We start from the raw sequence: 17,827 nt of genomic DNA on the forward strand, positions 1-17,827 counted from the left end.
TGTCCACCAAAGGCACGACATGGGGAATGAAAGAAAAAATAGTCAGACCTCAGACTTGGCCTTGACCTTCTACTGTCTTTTTAACATTAAACATTTGCCCCACCTTCAAAAAGATAAATGTGGCTTTTGATGACAGCCAGTGTTATCTGAGGATTAAAATAGCCCTCTTGCAGCGCTGAACATTAAAGTCTTCCACATTTGCAAAATTACAAACAGATGCAGCTCAAGTACCTGCAAATAATCTGCCAAGACCAATTTCAAAAGGGAGATTTCAAAATATGTGGAAGTCATTAGGACATGTATTATTTTTGCAGTGAATAGGCGCCAGGAGTGTCTCAAGGAGCAGATGGGTGCTACTTTGTTTATAAAAGATCAACAGAATATTCGGCTGTAAATGAAGACATATAAGCTATAAGAAACAATTATGGTAAAATGGCGAACGTTTCAAAGCTAATTGTAATGGTCTTTTAAGATCTGAATTCCTCATTTCTTACTGCATGCTAAAATATCATTTTAGTTTTGGGTCTTGATTGATATAATTACCAAAATGACAGAAAATTAAAGTAAATGCTGTCAGTTTTACTGTTGGAAATGTTGTCAGTTTATCACTTGTTTACAGTTTCACCAATACTGATAAATGAATATTTTTCAACATGAAGAAAAAATGTGACCTCCGTCTCCCGGAAATCTTCAAAAAGGACAACCCCAAACATTTTAAGAACCCACGCAGACTGAGTGAACCTCACACTGCATTTTATCAGACTTTCAAATAGCCTTTCTCTTCCACATGCCTAGCTTCCCAGGGAGGGGGAAAGAGAGAGAGAGAGAGAGAGAGAGAGAGAGAGAGAGAGCCCCTGTTGCTAATAAAAATCTCCATAATATCACAGAGGAAAAGCAGAACCCACGAACACTTGCCCTCTCTCCTGGGTCCCTCCGTGTGCCTGTGTCACCAGCCCACTCGGGGCTGAGTGAAGCCCCTGTTCTATTGGCCTGTTTTATATTGGTAATCATGTGAATTAGATAATTACTCATGGAAAATGTGATTAAGCATACAAAGCTATTGCCAATACCAAATAATGAAGAAAGGGCATTTTTGCGAATTGCTTTTAACATAAATAGCAAACTGGGCTCGTAAAAAATGTCCAATTAAGCCAATACTTAATGAAAGATGGGCTGATCCCATGACTTCCAAAGATGCAAATCAGATGCAAGAAAAAAAAAAAGAGAGAGAGCTCACGTAAGACACCCCGGATCTACATTTCCACACAAAAGACTTCTTTGCTCAGAGTGCGATCCAAAATGCCACCAACTCCTACAAAGTTAAGCCTCCTTGTTTTTGCTTTCTTCCTACAGTTAAGTTGTGACAGGGCCTTAAATTCCGAGTGCCACAGCACTGCTGTGAATTTGAGGAGCTGTTAGCAGAGAGAAAGATAAAAGACAAGAGAGAAAACTTAGGCTGGAAGAAGGAACAGAGAAGGAATCACCCAGGAATGATAAGAGAACAGCAGATGTCCAGCCGCCTGGGGTCCAGCCTGCCCCCACCCAACCGCCTCCTGGTGATACTAATCACCTCTGAGCCACGGGGCCACTGGGAAGGGAGGCTACGGACTCCAGCCTCTCCCTTCTCCCGAGTGCTACTTTTCCGTAAATCCTTAAACCCCACACACACATATTCTCGCATCACAGTCCACACAGACAAAGATCTGCACCCTACAATCACTGATGAAATTTGTATTGACTCCAAAATCAAAAGTAATGAGAAGAAAATTGGTTCTCAGCCTGACCCGACAGTTCCAGACTGCTGTATTGGAGTTGCAAAAAGACATTTTGTTTTTTATTGTCTCCAGATTTCAATTTAATGACATCAAGCGAACCCCATCCTCCCATCTTTAGTTTGAACGGAAGATCAGATTTAAGAAGTTTCACTAAATTAATTACTGTAATAGTATTCTTGCATTTCTGGAAACCCTTCCTGTTTTGTAAAGGGGAACCATTCCTTTTACCAATTGTAGGGCACATAGGGTCCCCTGAAACTGAAGGCATCTATCCTTAGGGTCACATGTGTGCCTTTTAAAATGATGCATGTGTGTGGGACATGTCAGCTCTGGGCAAGGTCCTGAAACCCTAGCCCGCTTCAGCTGTCATTACGTCCTGCAAACATCTCTTACAGAGCTCAGCGCCCAAACTGGAGTGTTTCATCCTCACCACCCCAAGATCTTCTACCATATGTTCCCTGCAAATTAATAACAGTAACCCCAAACCATGGTCTTGCAAGCTCTTTGAATAAAAGAAAAAAAATAATAATAAGACGATAACCAGAGACACTATCAGTGTCCCATCTTGAGGAAAAAACGCAAATTATGCCACACAGTGCTAAATTATTCTGGGATATTTCTTAACGTGAATTAATACCCACTAGAGGCTAAGTCAAGATCATTAACTCATTTCACATAAGACAACGAATTTAACCACCCGTGACTCCATGAGTGAGAAGTTAACAGGCTCTCCAGCAACACTAACCACTTCCAAGGTAGATGGGCTTTAAACAAAATAACCCATCTTAAAGACTTTTCCAGCCGGTGCTAACTTTCTCCAGTCTCACCAGATGGCAGAATATTTAATGCTCAGACTTCCCGTTCAGATGGTGATGTAAAAGTATTGCTAGGGAGATCAGACTGTCTCTAGTGACCGTCTTTTATCAATCCCAAGTAAAAAGCCTTTTCCACCAAAGTGAAACAAAAGCACCCCTGGAACCTCCCAGTCTGCATAGTTGGGCCATCAGGTTCCTTGTTAACTAAAACAAAATGTCATCTTTTCAATTCACATTTAAGGGGCCACATTCCAGGACAGGTTGGAATGATTTTTTTTTTTTTTTTTGCAAACACGAACAATTAAATTTAAAACAACTCTCTCTCACACAGAGAAAGAGAGAGAGAGAGAGAAATCAAAGGCCCTGTCCCACGATGCCAAATGCCTCACCAGTGCACTTGGACAATAAGGCAGGCTGTGTTCATGCCCTGGAACCACACTGTCCTTACGAATCCTAAGAATCCAGTATCGCAGACAGCTCCTCTCAATCACCCATTGCATTCCTTCCTGTCTTGCTGGAGCTGGCAAAAGAGGATTCTGTAATTGAGTGGTACAGAACATGTGCCCTCCTTGCTCAAGGATGACAGATGGATTATGAAAACTTCAAAGGACAGCATTTGGAGCACCGGGGGAGAGAAAGTGGGTATTTGAACTCTCTGTCTTTACCCAGGAGACAATGGCACTGTGACATAGAGCATATATCAAGGAATGGTGTAACTAGATAGACATAATCTTTCTTTTCACTAAGTATTTAAAATTCTGTTAGGAACAAGTTTCAGCCAGGCTAACGTACAGCCCATCTTCAAGCTAAATCGTCACAGTGCACAGTGACACAGCCACCCCACCCCTGCTCAATTGTGGCTAAATCAGTCTTTTCTGCGAACTGATCTTTTTATTTATTTATTTATTTATTTATTTTATTATTATTATTATTTTTTTTTTTTTTTGGTAAGAACAAGAACAGTTTCTGTTTTAGGAAGGGGAGGAAAAAAAAATACAGCAGGAATTAAGCATAGGGTTGAGATTAGCATCTTTCTGACTCACTAAATCTGATGAAGGCTTTATGTGCAATGCCTGTCCCTCTGACTAAGGGCAGGCTGTCACACATGCCTCAGGGACCACATGCCACCAAGTGCCCATCTCCAGGCTCCACTGTGACTCACCTGTGCCCAGACGAAGCTGCAGGTGCTACCATCTGTATCTCTGTAACTCAGCCCCCCTTCCTCCCAGCCAGGACACACAGGCAGTGTGGATGGGCGGGGACTCGCCACAGATTCTAAATGACAGCCACTTCCACCCCCTGTGATCATCCAGCCCCACACTTCAGCTAAGGAGAAGCAAATCAGAACAAGGCAGAAACACAGTTCACCAGCAATTCTTAAAGTCCAACGTCCTGTGCTATTGGGCAGCACCAGGACAACTTGTCAGCATTGCCCCATTGACAGAGCGAGTCCCTGGTCCCAAAATCCTGCTCTGTACTGAAGCCAAAGTGCAAAATGACTCGTGTTGATGTGATGAATCACAGACCAAAAGAGAAGAAAAAAAAAAAAACCTTAAATTTTCTATGTCTCTTAAAATTTTGATAGAGACATGAAATGGCTTATAGAATTCTAATTATAGCAACAGACTTCAAAAAAAATGTCTCAATGTCAGAGATTAGTGAATCAAAGCCACATTTTTAAAATCAATTCTTCCTTCTGAATATTAACAGTATTTATCATCCGCACTGCCCTCTGGAAACCCCAGCGAGATCTTTCCCCACATTTGACAAGGAGGGTCCCCCCATGTCGTGGGAGTCCCCAAGAAGCAAGCATTTCCCTGAGGACCAGAGACCCAACTGGAATGAGCACAGTGGGTGCTCACTTCAGAAACAGATTCTAAGTCTTTCATTAACACCAGCACCATCATCATCACTGTTGCATGGTCATTATTACCAATCACGTTCTACTTTCTTTAAAGGACTGTGAACCTGGCATAGTGGTGCATGCCTGTAATCCCAGCACTCGGGAGGCTGAGGCAGAAGGATCATGAGTTTGAGGCCAGCCTGGTCTACAAAGTCAGTTCCAAGACAGTCTAAGATATAAGATTCTGTCTCAAAGAAAAATTATAAGCTCACACCTATAATCCCAACTATGCAGGAAGCAGAGGTAGGAAGATCTTAGCCTTAGCCTGACTCCAGGCAAAAATGAAGACCATATCCTAAAAAATAGAATAACTAAAGCAAAAAGAACTAGTGGAATAGCTCAGGTGGTAGAGCACCTGTCTAGCAAGCTGGAAGCCTTGAAGTCAAACCACAGAACTGCCTATATATATATATATATATATTTTTTTTTTTTTAAACTGTCAGAGGGTTGACATGATAAAGTGCCTGCCTAGCAAGCATGAATCTCTGAGTTCTAATCCCAGTACTGTCAAAAAAAAACTAAGATACTATGAAACAAAATGGAGTTTAAAAGATTCGTTTTAAAGGAATCACAGCAAGATTGTTTTTTGTTTTTTTGGGATACTGGGATTTGAACTCAGGGCCTTCACCTTGAGCCACTCTACCTGCCCTTTTGGGGATGAGCTTTTTCAAGACAGGGTTTTGTGAACTATTTGCCTGGGCTGGCTTCAATCACGATCCTCCTGATCTCTGCTTTCTGAATAGCTAGGATTATAGGCGTGAGCTACCGTTGCCCAGCTAGCAACTTTCTGAAAACAATTACATCTGCTCCCAATACTCCCATAACCTGGACTCTTTGTCTCCTACCGCCTTACAAAGACGATAAATACTTTAGACGTTTCCAAGCTGATTTTTTGGGGGTCTGACCAAGAACCTATCTGTCTTGGTATCCATCCGCTCCACGCACTGCCCACACCATCAGGCAGACAAGATTCCCCTTTTCCCTGGGTCCCTGTCTGTTTGGTTGGTAGTGGTTCCGATGGCAGATGTCAGAATTCATGGGTGGTTCCTCTGCGATTTACTCAAAGACCAGAGACAGGGGTCTCTTGGGTTATACCATGTATGAGGTGTTGGGGGGAGGGGGGAACAGAAAACACAAGCAACATCCCAAAGTCAATTTTAGTGAGCCTGAAGGAGACACAGGGGACAAAGCCTCATGTCCCCACCCTAAGACACACGCTTCTGTCCCTTCCACACTGAGATGTCCTTCTTGGCCTTACCTAAGCAGTCACTACCGCCACCCCCCCACCCCCACCCCCACCCCCCACCCCCGACCCAGGGGAGTCTTGTGGTGTAGTCCATGACCAAAGCCAGTCAGGACCAACAAAAACTTCAGAGAGCATTCCCTAAAGAGAATATGAAGGTTTTTTTGTTTTGTTTTCTGTCAGTACTGGGATTTGAACTCAGGGCTTCAAACTTGCAAAGCCGGCACTCTACCACTGGAACCACACTTCCAGAAGTGTTCTTTTTTTAAGTGGAAGACTTGAGCCTGGTACAGGTGGCTCACGCCTATAATGCAAGCAACTTGGGAGGCTGAGATCAAAGAGAATCATGGTTCCAGGCCACTCCCAGCAAAAATAGTTTGTGAGACCCCATCTCAACAGAAAAAAAAGCTGGGCTTGGTGAGGTGCACCTATCAGTGTAACTATGGTGAGAAGAATAACATGGGACGATAGCAGTCAAGGCAGGCCTGGGAAAAATTGAGACCCTATCTCCAAAATAACCAAATCAAAAAGGGCTGGGGGGGTGGCTCAAGCTCCAAGTCCTGAGTTCAAACTCCAATAATGCCAAAAAAAAAAAAAAAAGTGGAAGAATAGATTTTTTTTTTTATTTCGAGACCAAACTATCTCTTGAACAGTGAATAAAATGTTAAGAAGACCATTTTTAAAAGGCCAGGAACTGTCGGTCATAGACCTGCCTGCCCTGCTGCCTCCTTCTCAACACTACAGCAAAGTGAGTGCAAATGCAGAAGCCTGACCTTTGCACAAGGCCCCTCTCCTCTGCAACCACACTAACCACAGGGGACAGGCAAGCTGTTCTGTGACCGTCATCCCGTAATCAGCCCTACTGATGAAGGGGAGAAAACTTGCTGGGTAGAACAGACAGCGTCTGCATGGCACCCACAACATAGACACAAGGCCACCGAGAGAACTCTGCCCATCTGGGTCCCGACACCCGAGGTCACCCAGAGAGTGTTCCATGGCCAGGTGGCCAGGCTGCTACAGACAAGAGGGAGCCTTGTGTGTTCAGGGTGCTGTTGAGCTGGGGAAGGTGGGACACAGACGGACCCATGTGTCCATCCAAAGCCAGTTCAGGGCAGAGAGACCTTAAACCTAAGCCTGTGTGTACTTAAACACTCCCACATTTGCAGACAACAATAATAACCAAAAGAAGTAAATTGAATGTTTTAAGTAATTGATGCTTGATATCTGTAACACTCCCCCCCAAGAAAAGATATCAAAGCAGTCATCTTTGAAAAATCTGGAATAACTTGCATCCTAGTTGAAGCTTTTTGTGTCATACGAGGCTGCAAGGCAGAGGAACTAGAGGGACCTTTGCTAGCCCTGGGTCCTCATGACTGCAAAGCTCACTGAGTCCCCACATAGCAGATGCTCCTCCTTCAGCACCAAGCCCTGGCAAGCCCCTCTCTGCCCCATGGCTACATCAGTAGCTCCCCCCATCCCAGCCATATCCCCCTTTCAGACCTTACTTCCTGAGAAAGCACTTCGACAGATACGTGATGCCAGAGAGTCAGGTAGGGTCCCCAAAATCACACCTGCACGGCTCCACATTGCTGAGTACCCTAAGAGCTCAGCCTGGAATGTGACACCACAGTGTGACAGGCACTTTAAGTCACTCACTAACCTATATGTTCCTGGGGGTTGCAACCCAGACCTCCCGTCCCACAGGGAGGAAAGGGCTGGGGTCTTTGCAGGAGCCCCACATATGCGAGCCCTTTTTAGAAGTGTGTTTTCATCTTTTTTTTTTTCCACAGTGATCTTCTGCCATGGTAAAATGTAAACACCACAGGAGTAGACAGAATTAAGGATTTGGACGGCTCGCTTTAGAAGTAATCTTCAAAGAACGCACGTCCCAGACATCAGAGTCGCACAACAAGGCTTTGAGCTGCTCGTGGTTGCCTGGAAAAACGGCACAGGTCACACCTATTATTACCAGTTGAGTCCTGAATTGCTTTTAAAAGTCAATAGAAAAACATGTTCTTACATCTCTAGTACTTGGCAAGAAGGTGGATTCAGGGAGCAATGTCTTTGCCCAGAGCGGGGGGAAAAACATTTAAAGGATGCCCCCTCCTCCAAAATGTTCCCAATTGGGAGCTTTGAATAGGGACTAAGTTTGCAGTCACTACCCTGAGAGATACCTTCCCAGGGAAAGTCACTAGAGCCATCATGAATTGACTCCCGAACTTCCAGAGTGGAAACCACTCCCTGTCCACTCTTGTGATCAGATCTTAGCCACGAAATACACAGCCATGCAGTAGAGTGCGGTGTGGTGGGAAGTAAAAATCCCACGAGGCAGGGATGGGTACTTTCACCTGGACTCCATCACCCACAGGAGGGTGAGGAAGAAAGCTGGCGAGCCACCAGAGCTCTGAGCCCAGGTTCCTTGTCTGGAAAATCCCACCGAGGACTCCACCTCCCAGACTGTGAAGACTCCACGAGAAAACACATGTAAGTCACCCATACGTGCCACAGGGTTGTGTGGCACCATCCTCGTCACCCTCCCCCTCAAATTCCAGAATTAGTATCAGCTGTCTTGCAACAGCTCTGGGTGGTGAGAAAAAGGGGTGTTATCCACACAGATCGTCCCCAGGAAAACTCAAGAAAGCAAGGGCTTCCCCCATCCCAAAGGCAACCCATGAAATAAGCAGAATCCACCCAGAACCCAGGAGCATCCTTTAAGGTTAAATGCGCCTGTAAAGCCCAAAAGTCAAACGCTGAACGAAGCAGTCATTATACACAACCAGAGGCCTGGGAGAGGCAAAACACCGCCCTCACTTCGAGTTTGGCAGTAAATCAAGTTCTTTGATTTGATACAAAGATCTGTACTAGGTGACGATTTGTCCTTTCCGCTTCACATCACCAAACTTCTGGGGGAGGGGCATTAAAAGGACATCCAGGTACTCAAGGGTCTTCCTTGTGCACAGATGAAATCTACTAGTTCTCAGAAATAATGGCTTCTCAGAACCACAGCTGGCCAAGGTCAGAAGCCAAACGCACCTGTGCAGTATTAGTAACAACTTGTCCCCTCACACCATTAGGGAGTTACGAAGAGGTTTTCTAACTCACGTGGAATGAGCAGTTTTTAAGATGAAAGGTTCGGAGTCTCTTTCCAGTTGTTCATGCTCACAGCGGTCAGACCCCTCCCACCTTCCTCGTGGAGACACTTCTAAGCCACACGCACACCTCGTAAATCCGTGTGTGTGATTGACTCTTGCAACTATGAGCTTTTAAGATTGCATATGAGAGATGAGTCCCTTCTCACTTGTACTATATTCTATTTGGTTTGCACCCAGACCCAAAGATTCAGACGCCATATTCTTGAAAACTCAGAGCCAAAGAAGTTCTGCTCAGCTTTGACGTGAGGCTCCAGAAAACAGTTCTGGTTAAAGTCAAAGAAGGGATTTATGGGGACTTCTGTTTCCTAGATTAGGCTACCCAATCTTGTCACCTGCACTGAAAGGTGACAGGTTCTCAGGTGACAAGTATCTGCCATTACTTCCCTGATCATAACTCGGAATACACTGATTTTGCAAAATGTCACCAGATTAGGACAGCCTGGAGAAAAACCAAGTAGGCAGTAAATAAGATTTAGTAATGTGTAGCTCCTTCTCCAAGTTCAGAACACTGGGAGGGGCAACCTGGAGCAACTCAGCAATCCACAGACAGTAGCACCACTTATGAAAGGGGCTTTCAGGTGGGACCAGGAGCTGAGATGTTTAACAAGCTTCCAAATGGATTCTTAAGCACACCAAGGATGGAGCGTCATGGGTCTGGTACACCAGCCTTATTTCTCAGATCCGGAAACCAAACCCCAACTGGATTCCCAACAAATGCCCAAGTGGATAGACAAGTAAAGACCAGCACGTTTGAGTTTTGCCTCCATCTTGCCTGTGGATGTAAGTTCTATACTGCCCTGCCTTGGATGGCTCACAGAGGTTCCCTTGAGCACGTGTTTATTTTCATTCACACAAACAGCTAAAATATAGTGACTGACTAAGAAAATGGAAATTCAGAGACCTTGGAGAACCAGCTTCCTCCCAGCCTTCTGGCAAGACGTAGGACTCCTCTTCTTAACCAGAGGAAAATGACGACAGGTCATCACAAAGGCACACCACCAACAGGTTTCTCATTTTATCCACCAAGGATCCCATTTCAACAAGTATTTTATGCCCCAAAATTTCTGGCCTTGAGTAATTGTAGTTTCAAGTGGTTTCAAAATCTCCCTCATAGAGCCTTAGGGTCTTTATACTTTAAAAATAATAATTAGCACAATCTTTAACTCATTGAAGTGAAAGAAGCTAGCCATGGTGACCAACTAAATAAAGAATGATTTTTAACCCAAGAGGTCTATAAAATCATGAACAATTCAATGGGAAATTATTCTAATTCTTTTCAAAAGCGTCATACTCCTGATCTCTTCATCCATTAATTTATTAAGGTTTTAATACTTTCTTGTCCACCCCGATGCCCCCCTCCCATGTCAGACATCTTGTGAGGTGGACAGGGGTGCCAGATGGGCAACAAGTCACCATAATACTCAGGGAAGAAAAGGAAAATTCTGTCCTTGGAGAGCTTGCAATTTAGTACAAGACTGGATATTTACACAGGAAAGGATATTTTGATTTAAGTCTCAGACCAAACAAATATTATAAATGAAAAGGAGAAATTTTAAGGACAAGTGGCCTTACAGATAGGTAAGAACACCTGCCTAGCAAGTGTGAGGCCCTGAGTTCAACTCCAGTGCCACAGAAATAACAAAAGGAGAAATTTAAGAGCTCTGAAGGATTCTCCAGAAGACAGGTGAAAAGGGAGACTTAGAGGCCACTCTCTCCCAGATTCAACCCCATCCTTTACTTTCCCGTAGGACTCCTGGCTTGTTGTTGAGGAAGGAGAGTGCTTCCAGCACTTTCGGTAAACAGGTTCTTCATGTTGCAAGAGCACCCTAAGGCTCCCCAAGATGGGAGTCACTTGGGCAACAGGATGTGACATAGGCTTGAAGTCCTCTCTTCCCTTTGCAATCATCGCCTGTGATTCGAGTGTCTCGTTGAAGTCAGTGGGGTGGCTCCACCTCACTCATCAGTCAGATGAAGGGCTCACCAATCAGGGAGCCACACGGGCATCTTCTCCTGTCTCCACGACGCCTCTGCTTGGAGACCCCATCAAGTGCTGTCACCAAGGAGAACGAGAGAGACTAACAACGTAGCCTGTGTTAATCAGGACCCCATGCAGCTGGCTTTCAGCAGTGACAAAGAACCCAACTCCAACAATCAGTGCCCATCACACTGATGTCAAGCAAGAGGCCTCAGGTGGAGACTAAGGGTCCACCTCATACAAAGGGACAAAGGTAGCAAGATGGCTTGAAACAAAAACCAGGACCCAGGTCAGAAGAAATGCCCAAGATTGAACCTAGTGGTCTGACAAGGGTAGAACAAATATGGCAATGCCACCAACACAATTTCTATACTGAGATAACTGTCCCTCCAAACTTCTTACCATGGTGGCCTCATGGCGAGTAGGGAGCAAGCCACAGCTGCAGCCTCAGTCACCAACAATGGAACAAAGGATGCGTCATGGGACTGTGTGCTTCATGACACAGCACTGTTCTCAAAAGTCAAGGACAAACTCCCCGATCCACATTTTCCTGGAGGGAAATAGAATTGTTTGGAAAACTATGTATTAACTGGGTGCCATGTGTGGTCAGTTCCAGATGCTAGAAGTACAGTCATCAAGGAGGTAGTCCAGGCATTGACCTGGGCAGTCTAGGCAAAGTGCAGAGAGGGGATGGTTAAGCATGTACACAATCAATGGAATCCATGACAATGCGTCCAGGGATGAAAATGCAGGAGTTGTGAGCAGGTGAGAGAAGCAGGAGGTCAGAGGAGCCATTCAGAGCCTGGAGGAATGCCCAGTGGTGGCCAGGCCAAGAGTGAGGACAAGAGGGCACCAGGCAGAAGAAACACAACAGCAAGGTCATGGAGGGATGGAGCCAAGGAACTGAGAGAAGGTGGGGGATTGGAGTCCATGGGGCAAGAGAGAGAAGGGTGGAAATGGGTCAGGAAAGGAGACCACGATGGCTCCATTCATCAACTTGACCTTATCAAAAACCTCCTCAAATGGATTTTTGTCTCCTAGCCCGCACAGTGGCTTCAATTCCAGTTCCCACATGTTTGGAACCCTTCTGATCTTCTCCACTGGTATTTCCCCAGAGGAAGAAAACAGCTGTCTCTTTGAAAAAACAAAACAAAAAACCCCAGAAACCTCAGGGCAACCCCTAAGGCCAACCAGCCAGCACTGGCCTCTTTGCAATTGCTCAGGTGGGTCATGGTACCCCTGGCTTCCTGGCCAGGTGCTGGTCAATGTGTTCATTAGTCAGATGACCCCTAGAGAGAGAAGCATCCAGAAGATGCTCAGAGCCAAAGGGCACCCAGCAGAGAAAGCTGGCCGACCCACGGCTCCCCTGGGAGGCTCACTCTGCAAGTCTTTGTCCAGAAAGAAGGAAGCTGAGGTGGTACAGGCAAACATATGAGTCGAGATTCTTCTGTAATTATGGCTTGAATCAAGAAAATGCACATGAGTTCACAGGATGATAAATATTAGCATGCTTCTTCAAGTTCAAGTGAGTTGTCAATAAGACAATTAAAGCAGCATCAATAGTATGCACTGTATGTTATTATCTGCTATTCTAAATCCCCAGCTTTGTGATTCCCTAGAAAACAAAGGAGTTCTGGCCACAGTGATACAAATACTTTCTGTACAAATGAAAGATGGAGTTCTGCATTACTGCCACTGTTCAGTACCAGGAGGGGGGCAGGTGGATGTGAAATCGTGAATGGAAAAATTGGGCTGATGAAGAATGGGCTAGATGGAGGGGCCTGTTCCCATGGAAAATTAGCAATCCTGTGTCTAAAATGGATCAATCACTCCCATCGTCACGTGGCCACAGTCGATACGAGCCTGAATAAGTGTTGGTATTGACCTTACCTGAATTGGCACTCAGAAATCAGAAACTAGTCTTGGAAAATAAGAGGAAACTTTAGGTAAAACTAATGAGCAAGAATGAAGGTGGCTTTTAGGAATGTGTGGGTGATTATAGTACATATATACGTGGAAATGTCACAAGAAAACTCTCTGTGTAGCTATCTTAAACAAACAAAACAAAAAAGTTATTTTTTTTCATACAAAATTGGAGACTTAGGAGGGCAGAACAGGTCCTGCCTGGAGTGGGGGTTGGTACCAGTGGGAGGGGGGAGGATATAAGGAAAAAGTGGAAAGGGTGTAGGAGGGTGAATATGGTGGAATATTATGTACTCATGTATGAAAAAGGAAAAATGAGGCCTGTTGAAACTATTCCAGGAATGGGAGGAGGAATAAAGGAGAATGATGGAGGGGGTGAGTTCTACTATGATATATGGTAAGAACATTTGTAAATGTCACAATGCACCCCCATGCAGCACAACAATTAAAAAAAAAAGAGTGTGGGTATTGTGTGTGTGTGTGTGTGTACATATGTACTTACATACACTGATATATGTATTCATGTATGTACATCTATATGGAACAAACTATATAGTATTGTGCTGAACAAAATGAATAGTCTCTTGAATACAAATTTCGGGCAAAATTTTCTCATTGTTCCCCAAGACAAAAACCTACACAATGCAAGCTCTATACATCTGCGGAATCAAAAATCATCTCCCTCCAAAAATAACTTGCAAAACATTAAGTGCATTCCAACGAGAAGTCGACATTAAAACTACTATTTGTTGACACTTGGAGATTCAGGATTGAACAGAAAGTTGTCTCCAAATTAATGAGCCAGACATAATACAGCACTGTCAAAATATTGATTTTATTTTATCCTACCTATTGTTGGCACTTTCCTCTAAGTTGGGGGAAAATAAAATTTTTTCATTAGCATTATCATTTGTTATTATTACATTAGTAGCTGTTTATTATGGAAAAAGAACCTCGTGTCACCTTCCAAGATTATTTTATTTTAGAACATGGAAATTTGTGATAGAGACTAAAATAAAATGCCAAATGTTTCCCAGACAATTTTTACTATAGACTAAAATATTTCTGAAGAGGAAAAATAACTGTTGGTTCAAATTCCGTCATACATGATATATAAAATTAGAGCTATATTATGTGCTTGGGTAAAATTACTATTCTGACTAATGCTTAAAAATTAAAATGGTTATATTTAGCTCTTAATAGAGCTCATTTTATAAGAGTCAAATTAATGAGTAGACAATAGCCAACATATCTTCAGAGCCGAAGAGATGAAATTAGGAAGAAAACTGTTTACTGCTATCTGTTCCTTTATTCTTAAAGATTATTTTTATAGAGTCCGTAAACACTTTTTTTTTCCTTTAATTCAACCAAGACTTTTGCTAAGGAAGGGGAAAGAGTTAAGCACTTTACTCAAAGTGTAATAAAAGCCCTGCATTTGTTTCCATAATTTTTCTATTGAGTCATTTACATTTTAATATTTTGCATCGAAGTTACGATGGTGTGATGTATGATACATGTGCAGAACTATTTGGAATGTTTACAGTTATTTAATGAAATTTACTTAACTATTTAAAACCAAATGATGAGGGGGGAAAAAAAAAAAGCTCAAACAGCCAGGACATACTTTATTTTCCACTGCAAATATAATTCAACTAAAAAGTTACCACTGTAATAATTTAATAAGTCAGAGGGCTGGGCATGAGATGAACTTGCAATTTCTACTTCAAAACGTCCTGTCTGCACCGACAAGGGACACAAGCAAGGTTGTGAACAAGTACCTTGTTCTTCCCCCTGAAGGGACAGGTATTGGTGACTCCCAGACAGAATTTAAGGAAGGAGGAGGTGCGCAAAGTCCAAGAAGCTGAGCACAGTGGCTCAGGTCTGCAGTTCCAGCTACTTGGGAGGTGGAGGTAGGAAGTTCATAGTCCTAGGCTGGCCAGGGAAAAAGTATGAGACCCTATCTAAAAAATAGTGAACATGAAAAGGCAAGGGAACCTGAGGGCATGACTCAAGTAGTAGAACACCCACCTAGCAAGGGCAATGACCTGAGTTCAAAAAAAAAAAAAATATATATATATATAAGGCTAAAGTGCCTGAATAACGTGCCTTACAGGGACCCCACTTGCCAAGCTGTCCTTTGTCACCTGGACACTCACCATACAGCCTTACAACCATGGGGAGGGAACAAACAGAACACGACAAAGCACTGTGGCCATGCAGAGGCAAAGACAAGGGACCCCAAGACACTGATGTCAAAGTCAAGGTCCCGATCTCACCTCCCAGGCTGTGTGAAGCACAGCCAGCCACAGTCCTGTGTCCTGAGACATTCATCGTTAGATGATGTCACCAGATGAACATCAATGGTGCGCTTGTGCAGATCTACACAGCCCAGGTCCACCCCTGCACCTGGCCACTGAATGCAATCATGAGACCAGGTAAACACCAGGTGTATGAGGCCACTGCTCTAACACTCAAAGTTTTTATTTAGATAGAAGCACACACCAAAACAGTGATCAACAGTGTGGTCCATCCTACAGCAGTGACCAAGTCATTTGTTATCAAGACTCATATGACACACAGAGTCACAGGTGCCGTTCTGCTGTACACAGGCACCCGGAAAACACCGGAGCAACGCATCGTGTGACAACCTCACGACACGACAATGTCACCAGGTGATAACAATTTTTGGGCTCTTTTATGGGACTGCTGTCAATAGATAGGATTTGGGCTGTGGAACATGTGACTGTGCCACCAAAGAAAGCATGAAGGAACTGAGCAGTCAGGAAGAGCCCTAACACTGGGACGGGGTGGGATAGGCAAAGGGGAGTCAGAATTTCGTGTGAATCTACACAGAAATCAGGTTGCTGACAGCCTACTTTGTAGCTGACTTCCTTTTCTACCTTCTCAATGTGCTGAGCACAGGGCGGACATTCGGTGGACATTTGCAGGTGGATGCACTATTTGTAGAGGAAGAAGCATGGAAGGGGGCCAGAAGGGAAGGACCACTTGGAAGAAGATACTGAGTTTGGATGGCAGGAGGGGACGTCAGGATGAGAAGACCATGGTGACCAGGACCAGGCACACAGTTGGTGCCTAACAAGTATCTGGGGAGAATAGTGACACTGCCTAGAGTGATGTGGAGACACAGGTTCCCCCGTAGGCTCTGCTCACACCACTCGCTACTCATTCCTTCTTTCACTCCGGTCACACAGCAGCCCATGCTGTTCCTGAAATACAAGGAGCACAGTCCTGCCCCAGGGCCTTTGCACGTGCTCTTCCTGTAACCTGGGATGCTCTCGTGCAGACCTTCACTGCAACATCTGTGCTTGAATATCACCTTCTCAGTGAGTTCCCTTCCCTCCCTGTTTGACATCAATCACCCGTCCCCTTTTCTTGCCTCCTTCTTCTCTAGAATGCATGGCTCCATTCTGACAAACTATATGTTTGTTTGTTGTCCATCATCCTCCACCAGACTGTAAGCCCCATGAGAGTGGAGGTCCAGGATGATTTGCTCCCCGCCACTGATTCAATGCTTAGAGAAGCAGACGCTGGTCCTACCCATGTCAGGGTCCTTCCCCCAGGTCCTCTTCCCAGAGCACAGGCTGTCTTCACACCAGGCTCTGCCTGTCTTTTCTAGACACACGTGTTGAACATAACACCCTTCTCAGAAATGCCTGGAAGCCCTCCATGTCCACACAGCCTGCCAGCCCCACTTCCTTCTATCTGGCTGTCTGGGGGTCTTGAGGGCTCCCCTAGACAGCTAGGGGGTGTCTCTGGGGCTTTCCTGAGCAGGACCAGGTACTCAGGTGGCTGCACTGGCACCTCCTGAAGTATCATCCTGGGCCTCCTCCTTGGGTCTCTTCGTGGACATCTTTTTCGGGCCTCCTCTCTGAGCAGACCAGAGTTCAGCCAGGGCCTGCCCTGGGAAGTGGGTGAGGCAATCCCAAGGAGGATTAGGGGGCCTGGAACACTTCTCATCCATGTCTCTGAAGAGATGGCATCTCCTGGGGCTCTGGAGACTGACACCAGCCCATCAGAGCCGATGCCATCAGATCCTCACGTGACCAAGTATCAACGTGTTTGCGCCTGCCGTGGACTAATGGTAATGACTAAGCTCACGGTTAAGAATGAAAGCCAGGCCCCACCACCCTGTGTCTGCTGACAAGTCCTGCCTGAGGGTCTGGAAGGATGCGTTCCCTACAAGGTGAGGCTGGGGTAGACGAGGGGCGTCCACCAGGCCTGGTTCACTCAGGCAGCCTTGAGGTGGGCTCTGTTCTTGAACAGCTTTGGGGAGCAGAGAGGGTGGGAGATGCAGCCTGGGAGAAGAGTGAGGTGGGGGAGGGCAAAGACACCCTGGACATAAGGACATAAGGACAGATGCCTGTGATTGGCAGCCCTGGAGCAGAGAATAGGGCTGCGCCCTCACCACCAGGCCTGTGAGTGAAAGGCCTGCTAAGAAGAGAAATGGTTCCTGTGCTCAAAAATGCTCAGAACAAATCTCTCCTTTGAGATGCAAGGAGTGAGTATGGGACAGTCCTAGCAGCTACAACAAGAAAGTCTGTCCCCGGAGCCTGGACCTCCAGCTGCTGTGTGTGTTCCAGAAAGCTGTCCACAGAGAAGCTCCAGGCAGGTGCCAAGAGCCCCTCCTGCAGTGAAGGATTCTGCAGCCCACCGTTCACAGGCATAGGTTCCAGTCAGAGAACCCGGCATTACCACCCACCGGCAGCTGGACCCTGGGTCGTCACGCCACACAGGTCAATCTTCCTTCCTCCAAAGTTTATAGCCATGAGTGCATATATTAAAAAGACTGAAAGATCCCAAATCAATGACCTAATGATACATCTCAAACTCCTAGAAAAACAAGAACAAGCAAATCCCAAAACAAATAGGAGAGAAATAATAAAAATTAGAGCTGAAATCAACGAAATAGAAACCAAAAAAACCATACAAAGAATTAATGAAACAAAAAGTTGGTTCTTTGAAAAAATAAACAAGATCAATAGACCCCTGGCAAACCTGACTAAAATGAGGAGAGAAAAAA

At 45.0% G+C, this 17,827-nt stretch overlaps 1 protein-coding gene across 15 annotated transcripts in view; it reads right to left on the reverse strand.

Annotated features, from left to right (window-relative positions):
• Znf536 (zinc finger protein 536) overlaps window positions 1-17,827 on the reverse strand; it is a 463,499-nt gene that overhangs the window by 428,952 nt on the left and 16,720 nt on the right. For 2 of the 15 annotated variants that reach the window (XM_074058789.1, XM_074058798.1), the window contains exon 2: window positions 11,266-11,413. The exons of the other annotated variants lie outside the window; for them this stretch is intronic. The gene's annotated coding sequence lies outside the window, so the exon portion shown is untranslated. The remainder of the gene's footprint in view (window positions 1-11,265; window positions 11,414-17,827) is intronic. 15 annotated transcript variants of the gene reach the window in all.

The sequence above is a fragment of the Castor canadensis genome, chromosome 16, assembly GCF_047511655.1.
Source record: "Castor canadensis chromosome 16, mCasCan1.hap1v2, whole genome shotgun sequence".
Lineage (NCBI taxonomy): Eukaryota > Metazoa > Chordata > Mammalia > Rodentia > Castoridae > Castor > Castor canadensis.